Source organism: Oncorhynchus kisutch, linkage group LG15 (assembly GCF_002021735.2).
Source record: "Oncorhynchus kisutch isolate 150728-3 linkage group LG15, Okis_V2, whole genome shotgun sequence".
NCBI lineage: Eukaryota > Metazoa > Chordata > Actinopteri > Salmoniformes > Salmonidae > Oncorhynchus > Oncorhynchus kisutch.
The window spans coordinates 81,278,867-81,302,060 of NC_034188.2; the positions used below are offsets into that span (position 1 = coordinate 81,278,867).

At 44.0% G+C, this 23,194-nt stretch overlaps 1 protein-coding gene across 1 annotated transcript in view; it reads left to right on the forward strand.

Annotated features, from left to right (window-relative positions):
* Nucleotides 1-1,709: 1,709 nt before the first annotated feature.
* Nucleotides 1,710-23,194, forward strand: part of LOC109879392 (arf-GAP with Rho-GAP domain, ANK repeat and PH domain-containing protein 1) — a 123,390-nt gene continuing 101,905 nt past the window's right edge. The window contains exon 1 of the mRNA XM_031791171.1: nt 1,710-1,852. The gene's annotated coding sequence lies outside the window, so the exon portion shown is untranslated. The remainder of the gene's footprint in view (nt 1,853-23,194) is intronic.

The following is a 23,194-nucleotide window of genomic DNA, read 5'->3' on the forward strand; positions in this document are numbered from 1 at the left end:
TTGGGCCAGAGCTGGCCTACATGACATGAGCAACGTATATGTTTTCAATGGTTAGATTTGTTAGAGACGATCCAATCGCTGAATAATTCGTTTTATACAACGCCCCTCATTTTGAAATGAAGTCTCACAAATTTCTTACAGGATGGCAGATTCAGACAATGTATGTAGCGATTGATAGAGCAGTGAAATTCAATTCAGGGTTAGTCATCAGGCAACTACGACCTGGAACCCCACATTCTTTATATAATGAACCCAAATTGTGTGTCTGTACCACTGTCTCAGTTTAAAAGGCTACACACTGCGCATGAAGGCCTGTCTCCCTGCCACCCTCTGATCGACCCCACCATGGATGCTAGACCAGGGGTGAGTCACTGTCTTTCCTGTCTTCCCCATCTCCCCTCCTCCTCTCCCCTCCTCCTCTCCTCTCCTCCTCTCCTCCACCCCTCTCCCCATCTCCCCTCCTCCTCTCCTCTCCTCCACCCCTCTCCTCCTCTCCCCTCCTCCTCTCCTCCACCCCTCTCCTCCTCTCCCCTCCTCCTCTCCTCTCCTCCACCCCTCTCCTCCTCTCCCCTCCTCCTCTCCTCCACCCCTCTCCTCTTCTCCTCTCCTCCTCTCCCCTCCTCCTCTCCTCTCCTCCACCCCTCGCCTCCTCTCCCCTCCTCCACCCCTCTCCTCCTCTCCTCCACCCCTCTCCTCCTCTCCTCCACCCCTCTCCTCCTCTCCTCTCCTCCACCCCTCTCCTCCTCTCCCCTCCTCCTCTCCTCCACCCCTCTCCTCCTCTCCACCCCTCTCCTCCTCCTCTCCTCTCCTCCACCCCTCTCCGCTACAGGCTATGCCGATACCTCCACACAGCTGTGAGACAATGGAAAAGGAGGGACATAGGTTTATAATGTACAGTTTGTATTCTGCAGCACTGTGTCCTACATAGACCATGTTTCCCCTAGGACAATAAAGTTCATTTATAATCTGCATCCAACTTCTTTATTGTGTAGCCTAATCATCTCATGCTGAATTTCTTTGTGGGAAAAAAATCGAATAGACCTATGCCACTTTCAGGGCAATACAATCCCATAAACCATATTAGCCTTGGTCCTAAGGGATTGGATTTGTGTGATATATAGGCCTACTCAACTAGCCTGAGTAGAAGTTGCCTGCAGATGAGGAAATCCATATGTATTCAAAGAAATAACGTAGGCCGATATAGAGTTGTTAGGACAGATCGACTCTGACTGCAGGCATAGGCCTAATTTTCAGCGCCAGTGAAAGAAGCTGTAGCCTCTCCACCTCAACACCTACAGCAGTCACTTGTCGCCTTCCTGTGGTTGAAAACGATACTACACACCGTCCTTAGAATCACTCAGAAATATGTATGTGAATACAATGCCCAGTGTTGTTATTTTATGTTTCCACGCAGAATGGAACGATAATTTTAGTCAGAATGGCTACGGTTGCAAAGCACCAGACCGAATTGTCCCCATACAAATGTTGCTACTAATGTCCAGGATTAGCATGTCCAGAAATAAATTGTTAGCCTGCGATTCATCTCCAAATCGTATATTTGTGTGGAACTGGTTCCCTGTCTATGTTTACTAGAATATGTGTATGTCTGTGTGTTCTCTCGCATATAGACTTCAAAGGTTGAAAAGTTGACTCGCTGAAAACCGGACTGTGCTCCTTTTTAATTGTAATCAGTCACGTGACCGCGGCGGAAGTTTTCGGTGGATTTGTGTCTTTGCTGCTGGTGCTTTCGAAGCGTGAGAAAAAGACATTGGCGAACTCGCCCTGAAATATCCTGAAATACCACAAAACCTCAACTCCAGTCAGCAGGGAAACGGTTCAAAACACAGAAAAGGTAAATCATATATAAATATATATTTAAAAAATGTCTGGAGAGTTTATGATTGAAAAACGTCAGAGCAAAGAAAGAAAGGACCCACACAGATTTTGTAATGAGGTGAATTTGTAAAGAATTCCTCTGCACTTTCAAGTGTAGTTGCATAGGCATAATAGCCTAGACTCGGATGTGATTGTCAACAATCTAGCTATGTTATTAGAGCAACCTGTAGGTTGGTAAACGGGCAGTTGCTGTTAGTGAATTTATTAAAATGACCGCCTTTAGCGTTTCGTCGAGGATAAAATAAAATTAAACGCCTAGAACCGTTTTCCTTCTTTTGTGGTAGATTTAGGCTATAGTTTAAACGACCTAGAAGCGAGGACCCCCGTCTCCGTTATTATGGAACGCTGACACGGTTAGTTAATAGTTTATCCCAGAGGGATTCTATTTTCTCTATTCTTATCGGATCTCAGGGCTCACGTCCGCTCATTTTACAGGATAATAAATCAATGATTTACAATATTAACAACTTATTTCCGTGCGTGTGTCAAATCTGATGTGCGTGAAATGGGAGTTGTGTTACTGGTATAGACTGAGTTAATGCGCACCTCTTTCGGTGTTCCGCTGTCGTCCAAATTACAGGTGCAGATTTGACAGGTGCTTTGCAGAGCCATGTTTTTAGCGCCCCATTAACATTACATGGGGAATATTTAAACAATACTATGTAACTGTATGTTTAGAATTAGAACAATATAAAAATGTATCTCCATTATTAATATAATAATACAAAAAATTATAATACATTTTAATTTGTATAGTGCTTTTCATTAGAGTTCTCTCAAAGCTCTACTGAGAATAAAATCTATACAATTAAAAACAACATCCATTTAAAATCAAGGCAGATAAAAGGGCATTAGTGGGCTAGGTGCCAAAATCACTACGACTATTCCATAGATGAGGGGCAAGGCAGCGAAAGGCTCGGCACCCCATAGTTCGGAGACGTGTCTTGGGGACTTGAAGCAGTAGGGAGTGGCTGGAGCGGAGGGTACTAGGTGGCTCACTGATTGAGATGAGGTCGCTGATGTGGGTTGGGCTCAAAAATACACCGTATTTATTTTATTTTACCTTTATTTAACTAGGCAAGTAAGTTAAGAACACATTCTTATTTTCAATGACGGCCTAGGAACAGTGGGTTAACTGCCTGTTCAGGGGCAGAACGACAGATTTGTACCTTGTCAGCTCGGGGGTTTGAACTTGCAACCTTCCGGTTACTAGTCCACTAGGCTACCCTGCCGCCTTCACAGCAGGGACTGTGAAGAGACACACACAAAGGTACATACACACACAAGCGCTAGCACATTCACTCTACACACCCGTACATTGTAATATTGTTGTATGTGGTATTACACATTTTGCATTGTAGTGGTGTAGTAATGTTATATGATGTAATGTTTTATCTTTTTAATTTTTTTAATGCAATGTTAGTGCCTGAATGTTATTGGACCCCAGGAAGATCCCTAATAAATACAAATGTAATTTAAAAACAGGATAGGCCCAAGCACTGACCCATGTGGGACACCGCATGTGACTGTAGAATCCTCTCATCTGGTCTCTCCAATAGTGATGTATTGCTTCCTATTGGAGAGTTAGGAGGAGAATCACTTCAGAGCTGTTAGAGAGATAGCAGTGTGCTCTCTGAGACGCTGCAGGAGGATGTTGTGGCCTACGGTGTCAAAAGCAAAACTGAGATCTAAGAGGAAGATGCTAGGAGATCCTGAATCAGAAGCCAGCACTAAGTCGTGGTAGGGCTAGCTGATATTGCCAAAATATATCTCAGTATAAAAAACAATGTCTAGGTATTTTATGTTTTTGAATAATACAAGTCTACATTTGCTTTATGAGTAGTGAGTGACCCTAGGGTGGCAACACACAAGTGATTTCAATGGGTCTTTCTCCATTCTGATCAATTAAACTTCAACCCAAAATTATTTTCAGCATTTTCATCAATTTCTGCATTCCCTGCACTCATTTGAGATCATTTCCACACTGCCATGAGGGGCTGCACGATATGTGAAAACAATGTAGGCCTTATTATAACCAAATGTTGCAAACACTTGGGTGAACTGTTGGAATCAGGGAAATTGAATGATTATTCAATTTTTTTTAGTTAGAATGTAATAGTGGGCACTTTGAACAGTGTTTTTTGACATAACAACATTAAAATGCCAGGGAGGAGTTTTTGTGACAGGTTAGTAACCAGGTTGTTGATACGTGTTTCCTAGGGGACCCTATAGACTTTGCCTACATCGAATGTTTTCTCATAGCTACCTCCTGTATCTAAGATATTCATTATTTGCGTTTTTGTCATTGATTTAGAAGATACTGTTGCACAAACAACATGCTGATTTAGGTCTACACCATCACTGGTAGTATCAGGCTGTATTGCTAATTACGTTTGCTCTGACTCAGTACATTTATTAGGCAGCTAAGTAGCAGGTTAGCATTAGCGGCTAACACGATTTAGGACCAACTTGCTAAGAAAAGACAAACTAGCTGTTTGCAGTTGTAAAAAACGCAAACTAATAGTGTAATTATAGAACGCTAGTGGATTTATATTAAGAAGCAAAGTGAAAACATCATCGTTGTCATCAACATTGTTGCATGTGCTGCATTGACCATGCAGACTGAACACATGTGTCTCGTGGTTGAAGAACAACAAATGCGCTCCTTGAGTGATGGGGCGGGGCTAGTGTAACGGTGTTGCTTCCGTCCCTCTCCTCGCCCCAACCTAGGCTCAAACCCTCAGAACACATCAACAACTGCCTCCCGCAAAGCACCGTTACCTATCGCCCCACAAAAACCGCGGCCCAGAATGACAGTAGCTCCTCAATGTATTTGAAAAATCTCCCTTTCGTTAACCACTCTGAATGAAATGGAAACATGTCATGCTCTGATCCAGTGGAAACGTCATAAAATAGGCCTACCTGATTACTTATTGTCCCTTGCTTTGTCTGTCCCAAGCTCATTGGCACACAAAACCTGAGGGCACTGAATATTTTATATAAATGTTATAAATGCTAGTATGCTAGCACCAGCTTCGGGCTGGACCCATTTTATAGTTACTCCAATGTTTCAAGTTCGTTGCAGACAGGCCATGTGTAAGGTGATTGAAAGGATATTTATTTCTATCAGGATATTTTCTACCTGCAGGCTGCAACTTTGTTGGCTTTATGTAGACTCTCTTTTTATTTAAATAAGTGCCAATGGCAATAGAAGTTACTTTTTTAGGTTTGTATCATTTTCATTTAGATTTGGATATAATTTTGATTAACAACATGACAATGATTTTGAGATATGAAGCAGTTATACATTTTTTAATTAAACTGTTCCATGAAAATGTGCACATAACTGGCACGCAGATCAGTAGAATTGGTAAGATAAATTGGCATTCCACATGAGAAAGGTTGCAGACTCCTCATGTAGCCTATTACTGACAATTTCAGGAGAGAAAGCCAGCAAGAGCGGGAGGAGGATGGTCAGGTTATTTTCTTCTGGTTATCTTGAGCTCTGGCTCCCTCTTGATTCATTTGTGTCTTCATCAAACAGTGCCCTTAGCATCAGACATGCTCATTGCAAAAAGTTGCCTAAATTAAAACACACAAGGTGTGTTTATATGGAAAAATAATACACTCCGAGACAGGATTGTGTTGAGACACAGATCTGGGGAAGGGTACCAAAACATTTATGCAGCATTGAAGGTCCCCAAGAACACAGTGGCCTTCAACATTCTTAAATTAAGAAGTTTGGAACCTCCAAGACTCTTCCTAGAGCTGGCCGCCCGGCCAAACTGAGCAACCAGAGGGAGAATTACCGTGGTCAGGGAGGTGACCAAGAACCCAATGGTCACTCTGACAGAGCTCTATAGAGTTCCTCTGTGGAGATAGTTGTCCTTCTGGAAGGTTCTATTGCTGCAGCACTCCGCCAATCAGGCCTTTATGGTAGAGTGGCTAGACGGAAGCCACTCCTCAGTAAAAGGCACATGACAGCCCCCTTGCAGTTTGCCAAAAGGCACCTAAAGGACTCTGACCATGAGAAACAAGATTCTCTGGTTTGATGACACCAAAATTGAACTCTTTGGCCTAAATGCCAACCGTTATGTCTGGAGGAAACCAGGTACTGCTCATCACCTGGCCAATACCATCCCTACGGTGAAGCATAGTGGTGGCAGCATCATCCTGCGGGGATGTTTTTCAGTGGCAGAGACTGGGAGACTAGTCAATATCGAGGGAAAGATGAACAGAGCAAAGTACAGAGAGATCCTTGAGGAAAACCTGCTCTCAGAACCTCAGACTGGGGGTGATTGTTCACCTTCCAACAAGACAACAGTCCTAAGCACACAGCCAAAACAATGCAGGAGTGGCTTCGGGACAAGTCTCTGAATGTCCTTGAATGGCCCAGCCAGAGCCCGGACTTGAACCCGACCGAACCTCTCTGAAGAGACTTGAATATAGCTGCGCAGCGACGCTCCCTATCCAAACTGAAAGAGCTTGAGGATCTGCAGAGAAGAATGGGAGGCGCTCCCCAAATATAGGTGTGCCAATCTTGTAGTGTCATACCCAAGAAGACTTGAGGCAGTAATCGCTGCGAAAGGTTCTTCAACCAAGTCCTGAGTAAAAGGTCTGAATTCTTATGTAAATATGATATTTCAGTTTGAAATTGTACCTCATTTTGCAAACATTTCAAAAATATGTTTTTACTTTGTCATTATGGAGTATTGTGTGTGTAGATTGATGAGGAGAATTTGAAGAAACTTTCATAGTTTTAGAAATATTCCACATTGACTGACCTCCATGTCTTAAAGTAATGATGAACTGTTGTTTCTCTTTGCTTATTTGAGCTGTTCTTGCCATAGTATGGACATGGTCTTCTGTATACCACCCCTACCTTGTCACAACACAACAAATTGGCACAAACGCATTAAGAAGGAAAGAAATTACAGAAAGGCACACCTGTTAATTGAAATGCATTCCAGGTGATTACCTCATGAAGCCAGTTGAGAGAATGCCAAGAGTAACACTTTTTTTTTTGTTATTACATGATTCCATTTGTGTTATTTCATAGTTTTGATGTCTTCACTATTATTCTACGATGTAGAAAATAAGAGTTTTCAAAAATAAAGAAAAACGATGACAAACATCTCTCTAACTCTGTCACCTTTTCATTTTAATTTAAAACTCGTTTTTCAACCGCTCTACAAATTTCTTGTTAACAAACTATAGTTTTGGCAAGTCGTTTAGGACATCTACATTACACAAGTAATTTTTCCAACAATGGTTACAGACAGATTATTTCACTGTATCACAGTTCCATTGGGTCAGAGTTTACATGCACTAAGTTGACTGTGCCTTTAAACAGCTTGAAAATTTCCAGAAAATGATGTCATGACTTTAGAAGCTTCTGACAGGCTCATTCTTATTATTATTTGACCCTGCTGGTCATCTATGAACAGTTGAACAAATTGGCCATGTTCTGTTATAATCTCCACCCGGCACAGCCAGAAGAGGACTGGCCACCCCTCATAGACTGGTTCCTCTCTAGGTTTCTTCCTAGGTTCTGGCCTTTCTAGGGAGTTTTTTTCCTAGCCTTCTACACCTGCATTGCTTGCTGTTTGGGGTTTTAGGCTGGGTTTCTGTACAGCACTTTGTGACATCAGCTGATGTAAGAAGAGCTGTATAAATACATTTGATGATGATTAATTGACATAATTTGAGTCAATTGGAGGTGTACCTGTGGATGTATTTCAAGGCCTACCTTCAAACTCAGTGCCTCTTTGCTTGACATCATGGGAAAATCCCAAAATCAGCCCAGACCTCAGAAAAAAAATGTTGACCTCCACAAGTCTGGTTCATCCTGAAGGTACCACGTTCATCTGTACAAATAATAGTACGCAAGTATAAACACCATGGGAACACGCAGCCGTCATACCACTCAGGAAGGAGATGCGTTCTGTCTCCTAGAGATGAACGTACTTTGGTGCGAAAAGTGCCAATCAATCCCTGAACAACAGCAAAGGACCTTGTGAAGATGCTGGAGGAAACGGGTACAAAAGTATCTATATCCACAGTAAAACAAGTCCTGTATCGACATAACCTGAAAAGCCGCTCAGCAAGGAAGAGGCCACTGCTCCAAAACCGCTATAAAATAGCCAGACGAAGGTTTGCAACTGCACATGGGGACAAAGATGGTACTTTTTGGAGAAATGTCCTCTGGTCTGATAAAACAAAAATAGAACTGTTTGGCCATCGTTATGTTTGGAGGAAAAAGGGGAGGCTTGCAAGCCGAAGAACACCATCCCAACCGTGAAGCACAGGGGTGGAAGCATCATGTTGTGTGGGTGCTTTACTGCAGGAGGGACTGGTGCACTTCAGAAAATAGATGGCATCACGAGGATGGAAAATTAAGTAGATATATTGAAGCAACATCTCAAGACATCAGTCAGGAAGTTTAAGCTTGGTCGCAAATGGGTCTTTCAAATGGACAATGACCCCAAGCATACTTCCAAAGTTGTGGCGAAATGGCTTAAGGACAACAAAGTCAAGGTACTGGAGTGGCCATCACAAAGCCCTGTGGGCAGAACTGAAAAAGCATGTGCGAGCAAGGAGGCCTACAAACCTGACTCAGTTACACCAGCTCTGTCAGCAGGACTGGGCCAAAATTCACCCAACTTATTGTGGGAAGCTTGTGGAAGGCTACCCAAAACCTTTGACCCAAGTTAAACAATTTAAAGGCAATGCTACCAAATACTAATTGAGTGTATGTAAACTTCTGACCCACTGGGAATGTGATTAAAGAAATAAAAGCTGAAATTAATCATTATCTCTACTATTATTCTGACATTTCACATTCATAAAATAAAGTGGCGATCCTAGCTGACCTAAGACAGGGAATTTTTACTAGGATTAAATGTCAGGAATTGTGAAACTGAGTTTAAATGTATTTGGCTAAGGTGTATGTAAACTTCCGACTTCAACTGTATATAATAGGCGGTGTCAGAGGAAAGCCCATGAAATTGTCAGAGACTCCATTCACCCAAGTTCTAGACTGTTTTTTCTGCTACTGCACGGCAAGCGGTACCGTAGTGCCACGTCTAGGGCCAAAAACCTCCTCAACAGCTTCTACCCCCAAGCCATTAGACTGCTGAACAATTCATAAAATTCGCCACTGGACAATATACATTTTGCAATTGACCCCTTCACACTGACTCAGTACCGCTACCCCTTTACACCCAGTGGTGTAAAGTACTTGAGTAAAAATACTTGTACTATTTAAGTCGTTTTGGGGTATCTGTACTTTTACTTAACTACATTCCTAAAGAAAATAATGTACTTTTTACTCCATACATTTTCCCTGACACCCAAAAGTACTCGTTCCATTTTGAATGGCTAGCAGGACAGGAAAATTGTCAAATGGCCATGTACTTATCAAGAGAACATCCCTGGTCATCCCTATTCCCTCTGATCTGGCAGACTCACTATACATGAATGCTAAATTTGTAAATGATGTCTGAGTGTTGTGTGTGCCCCTGGCTATCTGTAATTAAAATAATAATAATAATAATAATAATATGGCTCCATCTGGTTTGCTTAATATAAGGTATCTGAAACTATTTATACCTTAAGTATATTTAACCAAATACTTTTAGACTTTTACTTTAGTATTTTACTGGGTGACTTTTACTTGAGTAATTTCCTATTAAGTTATCTTTACTTTTACTCAAGTATGACATGTTGGTTACTTTTTCTACCACTGGTGATGGCCATGCTAGTTGTTGGCCATGCTAGCTGTTGGCCATGCTAGTTGACATGCTAGCTGATGGCCATGTTAGTTGTTGGCCATGCTAGTTGACATGCTAGTTGTTGGCCATGCTAGTTGACATGCTAGCTGTGGGCCATGCTAGCTGTGGGCTATGCTAGTTGACATGCTATCTGTGGGCCACTTCTAGCTGATGGCCATGCTGGTTGACCATGCTAGCTGTTGGCCATGCTAGCTGTTGGCCATGCTAGTTGACATGCTAGCTGATGGCCATGTTAGTTGTTGGCCATGCTAGTTGACATGCTAGTTGTTGGCCATGCTAGTTGACATGCTAGCTGTGGGCCATGCTAGCTGTGGGCTATGCTAGTTGACATGCTATCTGTGGGCCACTTCTAGTTGATGGCCATGCTAGTTGACATGCAGGCTGTTGGCCACTGCTAGCTGTGGGCCGCCACTAGCTTATGGCCATGCTAGTTGACATGCTAGCTTATGGCCATGCTAGTTGACATGCTAGCTTATGGCCATGCTAGTTGACATGCTAGCTTATGGCCATGCTAGTTGACATGCTAGCTTATGGCCATGCTAGTTGACATGCTAGCTTATGGCCATGCTAGCTTATGGCCATGCTAGTTGACATGCTAGCTTATGGCCATGCTAGTTGACATGCTAGCTTATGGCCATGCTAGTTGACATGCTAGCTGATGGCCATGCTAGTTGACATGCTAGCTGATGGCCATGCTAGCTGATGGCCATGCTAGTTGACATGCTAGTTGTTGGCCATGCTAGTTGACATGCTAGCTGATGGCCATGCTAGTTGACATGCTAGTTGTTGGCCATGCTAGTTGTTGGCCATGCTAGTTGTTGGCCATGCTAGCTGTGGGCCACCTCTAGCTGATGGCCATGCTAGTTGACATGCTAGCTGTTGGGCATGATAGTTGACATGCTTGCTGTGGGCCACCGCTGGTCAATTTATTATAAACTGCTACTTGACTTTGTGTGTGTGTGTGTGTGTGTGTGTGTGTGTGTGTGTGTGTGTGTGTGTGTGTGTGTGTGTGTGTGTGTGTGTGTGTGTGTGTGTGTGTGTGTGTGTGTGTGTGTGTGTGTGTGTGTGTGTGTGTGTGTGTGTGTGTGTGTGTGTGTGTGTGTGTGAGGGAGAGGGAGAGGGGGACAAAAGTCTATGTGTGTGATCTAAAACCTGGCCTGTGGAAGAGTAGAGCCTACTGTGACTCATGTTACCCCCACCCTCTGTCTCAACGGTTTGATTAGGAGGAAATAGTCACCTTCCGGGCCGCCTTCCGCAGTATTACTAATGGCTAGGATGCGGGGATTGAGCTCGGGCCGATTCCAGTGTGAGTTATCTGGCCCAAATGTATTACTTGGGGCTCGGGCCGATTGGGGTTACTCTTCTCTTCTCTCCACTTTCCACAAAAATTCCACAAAACATTCCACAAAAATACAATTAACATTTAAATGTACATTAAGAGTCTGTGTAGTATTTTGATACTTTGTGCAAGGCAATTGATAAGCATAAAAAACTGTGGATGGAACTTCCCGAGTGGCACAGCGGTCTAAGACACTGCATCACAGTGCAAACTGCATTTCTACAGATGCTGGTTTGAGACCTGTGCCGGCCGTGACCGGGAGACCCTTGAGGCGACGCACAATTGGCCCAGTGTCGTCAGAGTTGGGGGAGGGTTTGCCCGGCCTGGATGTCCTTGTCCCTTCGTGCTGTAGCAACTCCTGTGGCGTGCTAGGCGCATGCACGCTGACACGTTTCCTCAGACATTTATTTGTTTTTGTGGATGGGTATAAAATGAATAATAGTAATACTTAAAATGACTAAATCGGGTCATGGGGGGGGGGGGTTCTGGTAAAATGCCAGCAGAGTCGGCTGAATTCTGGTAGACGGAATGGGCCGATTCTGGGCTGTCATTCATTTTGATTCCGGGCCGAGTCCGACACCCGATTCCGGGCTGATTCAATCCCTTCCGGCCCCCCGGAAGAGGGCCGCTTCCTCATTGCTAGCTGGGTTGTGAGTCACTTATCACACACAGCAGCCTTAATTGTCACTCATAATGAGAATTTGAAACTCTGTGTGTCTCAGAGAGATATAAATCCAAGGCCTTCTGACCTTAACCCTCAGTGATTTTTACTAACACCACAGACTTACTTACCCCCCCCCCCCCCCCTGGTCTTCCTCCCTCTCTCTCCCTTCCTTTCCCCACAACAAGATGTCACGTTTTGACTTCAGGATTCAACGTTTGTCCAGGGAGGGGGGATAAATGTCAAATTTCAACCGATTAGTTTAGGCATTAATTCCGAATGGTTAAGGTTTTGGGTAGGTTTAACAATTAGTTTTAAATAAACTAGTGCCTAGCACCAAGGTTATTATAGGTTTGTGTTTTTATATTAGTTTTTATTTCTTATTAATTCTGTTTAGTTTCAGTTAGTTTTCCAACATGATTTACTCGTTTTTATTTAGTTTTTAGTGTGATTTAAAAACATTTCTATTTAGTTTTTATGTTATTCAGTTTTAGTGATAGGGACAGAAAGTAGCTTATGCATGGGACGCTAGAAAGTATATCTGTGTAGGTTCTATTTCTAGAGCAATAGCATTAGGTCTGGGGAGGATGTTAGATTCTCTTGGACATTTCAAAAATGTAAATGTTCTCGGGGAGGGTCCTCTTCATACAGACAATTTTTCTAACAAATGGATTGATGAGGAATTTAAAAATTCTGTGGTTGAGAGGGATGAGGCAGAATAAATGGCAAGTGAGTCTGCCTCACAACCGATTGGCAAACATATTGCAAATTGAGAAATCATGTGACTAAACTGAATTAAAAGAAGAAACTACACTATGGAACAAAGATAAATGACATAAAGAATGATAGTACCTTAAAAAAGAATGGAGCACCTTAAATTTTGGGCAAAAAAAACAAACTCTGCTCTATCATTCATTGAATCAAATCACAAAACGCACTGATATTGCTTACTACTTGAATTATTTTTTAAATTGCAGAGATTATCAAATTTAGGCATGATTTTTCAGCAACAAACGCTGACACTACACATCCAAGTATATCTGACCAAATTATGAAAGACAAGCATTGTAATGTTGAACGCGGGCTAATTGTCATCAACAACCGCTGAATTGCAGAGCGCCACATTCAAATAATATTAATACAAATATTTATATTCATGAAATCACAAGTGCAATATAGCAAAACACAGCTTAGCATTTTGTTAATCCACCTGTCATATCAGATTTTGAAAATATGCTTTACAGCGAATGCAATCCAAGCTTTTGTGTAAGTTTATCGATCACTAGACAAAACATTATGAACACCTAGCATCAAAGTAGCTTGGTCACAAAAATCAGAAAAGCAATACAATTAATCGCTTACCTTTGATCTTCGGATGTTTTCACTCACGAGACTCCCAGTTACACAATAAATGTTCCTTTTGTTCCATCAAGATTATTTTTATATCCAAAATGCCTCCGTTTGTTTGGCGCGTTATGTTCAGAAATCCACAGGCTCGAGCGGTCACGACAATGCAGAAGAAAATTTCAAATAGTATCCGTAATGTCCACAGAAACATGTCAAACGTTTTTTATAATCAATCCTCAGGTTGTTTTTAAAATATATAATCGATAATATATCAACCGGCACTGTCTTTTTTAGTAGGAGAGGGAGAGACGATGGCTGCCCAAGCTCTGTTGCGCAAGCAAAACTCATGCGAACACCTGACGCGATATCTTTCTAGCTCATTTTTCAAAATAAAAGCCTGAAACTATGTCTAAAGACTGTTGACACCTTGAGGAAGCCGTAGGAAAAGGAATCTGGTTGATATCTCTTTAAATGGAGTGAATGCAGGCTATGGAATGTGGAGCTTTCAAAATAGAAGCCACTTCCTGGTTTGATTTTCCTATGGTTTTCGCCTGCAATATCAGTTCTGTTCTACTCACAGACAATATTTTGACCGTTTTGGAAACTTCTGTCAATTATATGCATATTCTAGCATCTGTGCCTGAGAAATAGGCTGTTTACTTTGGGAACGTTATTTTTCCAAACATAAAAATAGTGCCCCCTAGCTGAAAGAGGTTAATCACCACTTCATTAAGTCAGGATTCCTAATTGACTCAGCCATGACCCATTGCCCATCCAACATTTCCTCATCTCCCACCCCTTCTAATGCGACTAGCCCCGATGCTCCTCCCTCTTTCCACTGCCACGCTACAAAGTTTCTCCCTGCAGGCGGTCACTGAGTTGGAGGTGCTAAAGGAGGTCCTTAAACTTGATCCCCAAAAAACATCTGGGTCAGATGGTTTAGATCCAGAAGGCCTATCTCTGACCTTTTAACCTGTTTCTCCTCTCTGGGGAGGTTTCCATTGCTTGGAAGGCAGCCAAGGCGTGTCCTTTATTTCTAAGGAGGAGATCAAGCTGATCCTAACTGTTATAGGCCAATTTCTATTTTCCCTTGTTATATCAAAAGTGTTGGAAAAACTTGTCAAGCCAGTAAGTTGATTATTGACGTCTACAATATTCTCTCTGGTATTCAATCTGATTTCCGCTCAGGTTATGGATGTATCACTGCAACCTTTAAGGTCCTCAATGATGTCACTTTTGCCTTTGATTCTAAGCTATTTTTATTGACTTTTGATACTGTAGACCATTCCATTCTTGTGAGCTGGCTTAGGAGTTGGTGTCTCTGAGGGGTCTTTGGCCTGGTTTGCTAACTACCTCTCTCAAAGAGTGCAGTGTATAAAGTCGGAACATCTGCTGACTCAGCCACTACCTGTCACCAAGGGAGTACCACAAGGCTCGATCCTAGGCCCCACACTCTTCTCAATTTACATCAACAACATAGCTCAGGCAGTAGGATGCTCTCTCATTCATTTATATGCAGATGATAGTTTTATACTCAGCTGGCCCCTCCCGGGATGTTGTGTTTTAAATATTCTACAACAAAGCTTTCTTCGTATCCAACAAGCTTTCTCTGCCCTTAACCTTGTTCTGAACACCTCCAAAACAGTGGTTATGTGGTTTGGTAAGAAGAATGCCCCTCTCCCCACCGGTGTAATTACGACCTCTGAGGTTTTAGAGCTTGAGGTAGTCACCTCATACACATACTTGGGAGTATGGCTAGACGGTATACTGTCCTTCTCTCATCACATATCAAAGCTGCAGGCTAAAGTTAAATCCAGACTTGGTTTCCTCTATTGTAATCACTCCTCTTTCACCACAGCTGCCAAACTAACCCTGATTCAGATGACCATCCTACCCATGCTAGATTACGGAGAGGTAAGGGTGTTCTCGAGCAGCTAGATGTTCTTTACCGATCGGCCATCAGATTTGCCACCAATGCTCCTTATAAGACACATCACTGCACTCTATACTCCTCTGTTAACTGGTCATCTCTGTATACCTGTTGCAAGACCCACTGGTTGAAGCTTATTTATAAAATCCTCTTAGACCTCACTCCCCCCTATCTGAGATACCTACTGCAGCCCACATCCTCCACATACAACACCCGTTCTGCCAGTCACATTCTGTTACAAGTCCCCAAAGCACACACATCCCTGGGTCGCTCCTCTTTTCAGTTCACTGCAGCTAGTGACTGGAACGAGCTGCAAAAAACACTCAAACTGGACAGTTTTATCTCCATCTCTACATTCAAAAACTCAGTCATGGACACTTTCACTGACAGTGGTGGCTGCTTCTTACCTTTGTGCTGTTGTCTGTGCACAATAATGTTTGTACCATGTTTTGTGCTGCTACCATGTTGGGCTGCTGCCATGTTGTCATGTGGTGTTACTATCATGATTTGTATCCTTGTGTTGCTGCCATGCTAAATTGTTGTCTTAGGTCTCTCTTTATGTAGGGTTGTTGTGTTTTGTCGTGACGTGTGTTTTGTCCTATATTTTTATTGAATACATTTTTTTATCCCAGTCCCCATCCCTGCAGGAGGCCTTTCGCCTTTTGGTTGACCGTCATTGTAAAAAATTTTTTATTTATCGCAATTGTTTTTTATTTTATTTTTTATTTCACCTTTATTTAACCAGGTAGGCTAGTTGAGAACAACGTCTCATTTGCAACTGCGACCTGGCCAAGATAAAGCATAGCAGTGTGAGCAGACAACAAAGAGTTACACATGGAGTAAACAATTAACAAGTCAATAACACAGTAGAAACCAAAGGGGGAGTCTATATACAATGTGTGCAAAAGGCATGAGGAGGTAGGCAAATAATTACAATTTTGCAGATTAACACTGGAGTGATGAATGATCAGATGGTCATGTACAGGTAGAGATATTGGTGTGCAAAAGAGCAGAAAAGTAAATAAATAAAAACAGTATGGGGATGAGGTAGGTGAGAAAGGGTGGGCTATTTACCAATAGACTATGTACAGCTGCAGCGATCGGTTAGCTGCTCAGATAGCTGATGTTTGAAGTTGGTGAGGGAGATAAAAGTCTCCAACTTCAGCGATTTTTGCAATTCGTTCCAGTCACAGGCAGCAGAGTACTGGAACGAAAGGCGGCCAAATGAGGTGTTGGCTTTATGGATGATCAGTGAGATACACCTGCTGGAGCGCGTGCTACGGATGGGTGTTGCCATCGTGACCAGTGAGCTGAGATAAGGCGGAGCTTTACCTAGCATGGACTTGTAGATGACCTGGAGCCAGTGGGTCTGGCGACGAATATGTAGCGAGGGCCAGCCGACTAGAGCATACAAGTCGCAGTGGTGGGTGGTATAAGGTGCTTTAGTGACGAAACGGATGGCACTGTGATAGACTGCATCCAGTTTGCTGAGTAGAGTGTTGGAAGCCATTTTGTAGATGACATCGCCGAAGTCGAGGATCGGTAGGATAGTCAGTTTTACTAGGGTAAGCTTGGCGGCGTGAGTGAAGGAGGCTTTGTTGCGGAATAGAAAGCCGACTCTTGATTTGATTTTCGATTGGAGATGTTTGATATGAGTCTGGAAGGAGAGTTTGCAGTCTAGCCAGACACCTAGGTACTTATAGACGTCCACATATTCTAGGTCGGAACCATCCAGGGTGGTGATGCTAGTCGGGCATGCGGGTGCAGGCAGCGACCGGTTGAAAAGCATGCATTTGGTTTTACTAGCGTTTAAGAGCAGTTGGAGGCCACGGAAGGAGTGTTGTATGGCATTGAAGCTTGTTTGGAGGTTAGATAGCACAGTGTCCAAAGACGGGCCGAAGGTATATAGAATGGTGTCGTCTGCGTAGAGGTGGATCAGGGAATCGCCCGCAGCAAGAGCAACATCATTGATATACACAGAGAAAAGAGTCGGCCCGAGAATTGAACCCTGTGGCACCCCCATAGAGACTGCCAGAGGACCAGACAGCATGCCCTCCGATTTGACGCACTGAACTCTGTCTGCAAAGTAATTGGTGAACCAGGCAAGGCAGTCATCCAAAAAAACGAGGCTCCTGAGTCTGCCGATAAGAATATGGTGATTGACAGAGTCGAAAGCCTTGGCAAGGTCGATGAAGACGGCTGCACAGTACTGTCTTTTATCGATGGCGGTTATGATATCGTTGAGTACCTTGAGTGTGGCTGAGGTGCACCCATGACCGGCTCGGAAACCAGATTGCACAGCGGAGAAGGTGCGGTGGGATTCGAGATGGTCAGTGACCTGTTTGTTGACTTGGCATTCGAAGACCTTAGATAGGCAGGGCAGGATGGATATAGGTCTGTAACAGTTTGGGTCCAGGGTGTCTCCCCCTTTGAAGAGGGGGATGACTGCGGCTGCTTTCCAATCCTTGGGGATCTCAGACGATATGAAAGAGAGGTTGAACAGGCTGGTAATAGGGGTTGCGACAATGGTGGCAGTTTCAGAAATAGAGGGTCCAGATTGTCAAGCCCAGCTGATTTGTACGGGTCCAGGTTTTGCAGCTCTTTCAGAACATCTGCTATCTGGATTTGGTTAAAGGAGAACCTGGAGAGGCTTGGGCGAGGAGCTGCGGGGGGGGGGGCGGAGCTGTTGGCCGAGGTTGAAGTAGCCAGGCGGAAGGCATGGCCAGCCGTTGAGAAATGCTTATTGAATTTTTCGATAATCATGGATTTATCAGTGGTGACCGTGTTACCTAGCCTCAGTGCAGTGGGCAGCTGGGAGGAGGTGCTCTTGTTCTCCATGGACTTCACGGTGTCCCAGAACTTTTTGGAGTTGGAGCTACAGGATGCAAACTTCTGCCTGAAGAAGCTGGCCTTAGCTTTCCTGACTGACTGCGTGTATTGGTTCCGGACTTCCCTGAACAGTTGCATATCACGGGGACTATTCGATGCTATTGCAGTCCGCCACAGGATGTTTTTGTGCTGGTCGAGGGCAGTCAGGTCTGGGGTGAACCAAGGGCTGTATCTGTTCTTAGTTCTGCATTTTTTGAACGGAGCATGCTTATCTAAAATGGTGAGGAAGTTACTTTTAAAGAATGACCAGGCATCCCCAACTGACGGGATGAGGTCAATGTCCTTCCAGGATACCCGGGCCAGGTCGATTAGAAAGGCCTGCTCACAGAAGTGTTTTAGGGAGCGTTTGACAGTGATGAGGGGTGGTCGTTTGACTGCGGCTCCGTAGCGGATACAGGCAATGAGGCAGTGATCGCTGAGATCCTGGTTGAAGACAGCGGAGGTGTATTTGGAGGGCCAGTTGGTCAGGATGACGTCTATGAGGGTGCCCTTGTTTACAGAGTTAGGGTTGTACCTGGTGGGTTCCTTGATGATTTGTGTGAGATTGAGGGCATCTAGCTTAGATTGTAGGACTGGCGAGGTGTTAAGCATATCCCAGTTTAGGTCACCTAACAGAACAAACTCTGAAGCTAGATGGGGGGCGATCAATTCACAAATTGTGTCCAGGGCACAGCTGGGAGCTGAGGGGGGTCGGTAGCAGGCGGCAACCGTGAGAGACATATTTCTGGAGAGAGTAATTTTCAAAATTAGTAGTTCGAACTGTTTGGGTATGGACCTGGAAAGTATGACATTACTTTGCAGGCTATCTCTGCAGTAAACTGCAACTCCGCCCCCTTTGGCAGTTCTATCTTGACGGAAGATGTTATAGTTGGGTATGGAAATCTCTGAATTTTTGGTGGCCTTCCTGAGCCAGGATTCAGACACAGCAAGGACATCAGGGTTAGCAGAGTGTGCTAAAGCAGTGAGTAAAACAAACTTAGGGAGGAGGCTTCTGATGTTGACATGCATGAAACCAAGGCTTTTTCGATCACAGAAGTCAACAAATGAGGGTGCCTGGGGACATGCAGGGCCTGGGTTTACCTCCACATCACCCGCGGAACAGAGAAGGAGTAGTATGAGGGTGCGGCTAAAGGCTATCAAAACTGGTCGCCTAGAGCGTTGGGGACAGAGAATAAGAGGAGCAGGTTTCTGGGCATGGTAGAATATATTCAGGGCATAATGCGCAGACGGGTATGGTGGGGTGCGGGTACAGCGGAGGTAAGCCCAGGCACTTGGTGATGATGAGGGAGGTTGTATCTCTGGACATGCTGGTAGTAATGGGTGAGGTCACCGCATGTGTGGGAGGTGGGACAAAGGAGTTATCAGGGGCGTGAAGAGTGGAACTAGGGGCTCCATTGTGAACTAAAACAATGATAACTAACCTGAACAACAGTATACAAGGCATATTGACATTTGAGAGAGACATACAGCGAGGCATACAGTAATCACAGGTGTTGAATTGGGAAAGCTAGCTAAAACAGTAGGTGAGACAACAGCTAATCAGCTAGCACAACAACAGCAGGTAAAATGGCGTAGACTAGGCAACGGGGCCAACAGATAGAACAAACAAGCAGAATGGAGTACCGTGATTAATGGACAGTCCAGCGTGCATCAGCTATGTAGCCAAGAGATCAGTGTCCAGGGGGCAGCGGTGGATGGGGCAGGGAAGCTGGCCTGGCGAGTGTTATCCAGGTAAAAAAAAAACTAACAATGACTAAATAGCTTGTAGCTAGTTAGCTGGTTAGCTTCTGGAGGTTCTTGAGTGTGTTCTAAAAATAAATAAAAAATAATAGCGATTCCGTATCACATTGGGTGAGGCAGGTTTCCGGAAGGTATAAACAAATTAAAAGTCAAAAGAGATAGAAAGTAAATATGGGTCCGGTGAGCGTTTGAGACGCGGCGATTCAGGCGGTTAGCAGGCCTGTGCTAACAAGCTAACAGTTTGTAGGCCCGGGCTAGACAAGGTAGCAGTTAGCGGGCCGGAGCTGGACAAGCTAGCAGTTAGCAGGCCGAATTAGCAAGCAGGGAGATAGCGAGGGCTAGAGAGTTAGCCTTTGGGGGACGTCGCGATGGGGTGAGTCTGTTTATTCCTCTTCATGCGATGACATCGGTAGGTCGGTCGTGGGCCCGGGTATTGTAGCTCAGGAGTATGCTACGGTGGTAGCACAGGTGCTACGGCCGGGCTAGCTTCAAGCTAAGTGGGTGGAAACGCTAGCCAGGAGTAATCCGAGGTTGCGGTTTAGCTAGATAGCTAGTTGCTGAAAAATCCAGCTGAAAGATGTTCCGTTTGCGGTGGGAATCCGGGGATGAAAAATAAATAGGTTCGTTGTGCTCTGGTTAAAGTCGCGTTGTACGAACAGGCGAGAGCTTTCCGAACTACAGGTTAGCTGATGACCGGTTAGCTGGAGACCGCTAGCATACCCGCTGGTTAGCTGGCTAGCTTCAGTTGAGGGGTCCCGAAGTAAATATAAATACTTTAGGAAAAATAGCTACATTTGGTGAGTCGGGTTGCAGGAGAGTATTTGGAAGCTTAGGGTTTAGCAAAATGTTTACAAAGAGATATGTGGAGAAAATATGTAAAAAACGAAAAATAAACGATATATACAGGGACACGACAGGACAGGACGACCTACTGCTACGCCATCTTGGGAACTAAAGGTAAAATAAAAAATATTTATTTATTTCACCTTTATTTAACCAGGTAGGCAAGTTGAGAACATGTTCTCATTTACAATTGTGACCTAGCCAAGATAAAGCAAAGCAGTTCGACACATACAACAACAGAGTTACACATGGAGTAAAACAAACATACAGTAAAAAAATAAGTCTATATAGGATGTTAGCAGATTAGGTAAGATAAGGGAGGTAAAGGCATGGTAGCGAAGTAAATACAATATAGCAAGTAAAACAGATTTGCAGTGGAAGAATGTGCAATGTAGAAATATAAATAGTGGGGTGCAAAGGAGCTAAACAAATAAATACAGTAGGGGAAGAGGTAGTTGTTTGGGCTAAATTATAGATGGGCTATGTACAGGTGCAGTAATCTGTGAGCTGCTCTGACAGCTGGTGCTTATAGCTAGTGAGGGAGATAAGTGTTTCCAGTTTCAGAGATTTTTGTAGTTCGTTCCAGTCATTGGCAGCAGAGAACTGGAAGGAGAGGCGGCTAAAGGAACAATTGGTTTTGGGGGTGACCAGAGAGATATACCTGCTGGAGCGATTGCTACAGGTGGGTGCTGCTATGGTGACCAGCGAGCTAAGGGGGGACTTTACCTAGCAGGGTCTTGTAGATGACCTGGAGCCAGTGGGTTTGGCGACGAGTATGAAGCGAGGGCCAGCCAACAACCACTCCAAGTCTCGGAGCGAGTGACGTTTGAAACGCTATTAGCGCGCACCCCGCTAACTAGCTAGCCATTTCAAATCGGTTTCACCAGCCTCATCTCGGGAGTTGATAGGCTTGAAGTCATAAACAGAGCAATTGCTTGACGCACAACGAAGAGCTGCTGGCAAAATGCACGAAAGTGCTGTTTGAATTAATGCTTACGAGCCTGCTTCTGCCTACCACCGCTCAATCAGATACTTGTATGCTTGTATGCTCAGTCAGATTATATGCAACGCAGGACACGCTAGATAAACTAGTAATATCATCAACCATGTGTAGTTAAATAGTGATTATGATTGATTGTTTTTTATAAGATACGTTTAATGCTAGCTAGCAACTTTCCTTGGCTTACTGCTTTCGCGTAACAGGCAGTCTCCTTGTAGAGTGCAACGAGAGGCAGGTGGTTATAGCGTTGGACTAGTTAACTGTAAGGTTGCAAGATTGGATCCCCCGAGCTGACGAGGTGAAAATCTGCCGTTCTGCCCCTGAATGAGGCAGTTAACCCACTGTTCCTAGGCCGTCATTGAAAATAAGAATGTGTTCTTAACTGACTTACCTAGTTAAATAAAGATTAAATAAAGGTGTAAAAAAAATAGTGATGCTGGACGGGCGGGCAGGTGCAGGCAGCGATCGGTTGAAGAGCATGCATTTAGTTTTACTTGTATTTAAGAGCAATTGGAGGCAACAGAAGGAGAGCTGTATGGCATTGAAGCTCGTCTGGAGGTTAGTTAACACAGTGTCCAAAGAAGGGCCGAAAGTATACAGAAGGGTGTCGTCTGCATAGAGGTCGATCAGAGTCTCACCAGCAGCAAGAGTGACATCATTGATGTATACAGAAAAGAGAGTTGGCTCAGAATTTAACCCTGTGGCACACCCATAGAGACTACCAGAGGTCCGGACAACAGGCCCTCCAATTTGACACACTGAACTCTATCAGAGAAGTAGTTGGTGAACCAGGCGAGGCAATCATTTGAGAAACCAAGGCTATCGAGTCTGCCGATGAGGATGTGGTGATTGACAGAGTCGAAAGCCTTGGCCAGGTCAATGAATACGGCTGCACAGTATTGTTTCTTATCGATGGCGGTTAAGAAATCGGTTAGGACCTTGAGCGTGGCTGAGGTGCACCCATGACCAGCTCTGAAACCAGATTGCATAGCGGAGAAGGTGCGGTGGGATTCGAAATGGTCGGTAATTTGTTTGTTGACTTGGCTTTCGAAGACCTTAGAGAGGCAGGGTAGGATAGATATAGGTCTGTAGCAGTTTGGGTCAAGAGTGTCCCCCCCTTTGAAGAGGGGGATGACCGCAGCTGCTTTCCAATCTTTGGGAATCTCAGACAACATGAAAGAGAGGTTGAACAGGCTAGTAATAGGGGTTGCAACAATTTTGGCAGATCATATTAGAAAGAAAGGGTCCAGATTGTCTAGCCCGGCTGATATTTAGGGGTCCAGATTTTTCAACTCTTTCAGAACATCAGCTGACTGGATTTGGGAGAAGGAGAAATGGGGAACGCTTGGGCGAGTTGCTGTGGGGGGTACAGTGCTGTTGACTGGGGTAGGGGTAGCCAGGTGGAAAGCATGGCCAGCCGTAGAAAAATGCTTATTGAAATGTTCAATTATAGTGGATTTATCGGTGGTGACAGAGTTTCCTATCCTCAGTGCAGTGGGCCGCTGGGAGGAGGTGTTCTTATTCTCCATGGACTTTACAGTGTCCCAGAACTTTTGAGTTTGTGTTGCAGGAAGCAAATAAGAATTTGTTCTTAACAAGTTAAATTAAAAAATCTATTTCACCGTAAATATATTGACAACACACTTTCAACAAGCACAGCATTTACTCAAATGACTGCTAATTGGCTGAGACATTGATTATAAAAAGATTGGGAGGGGGGCTGTTAGACTTCAGTGCGGCTTTTGACATTATCGAT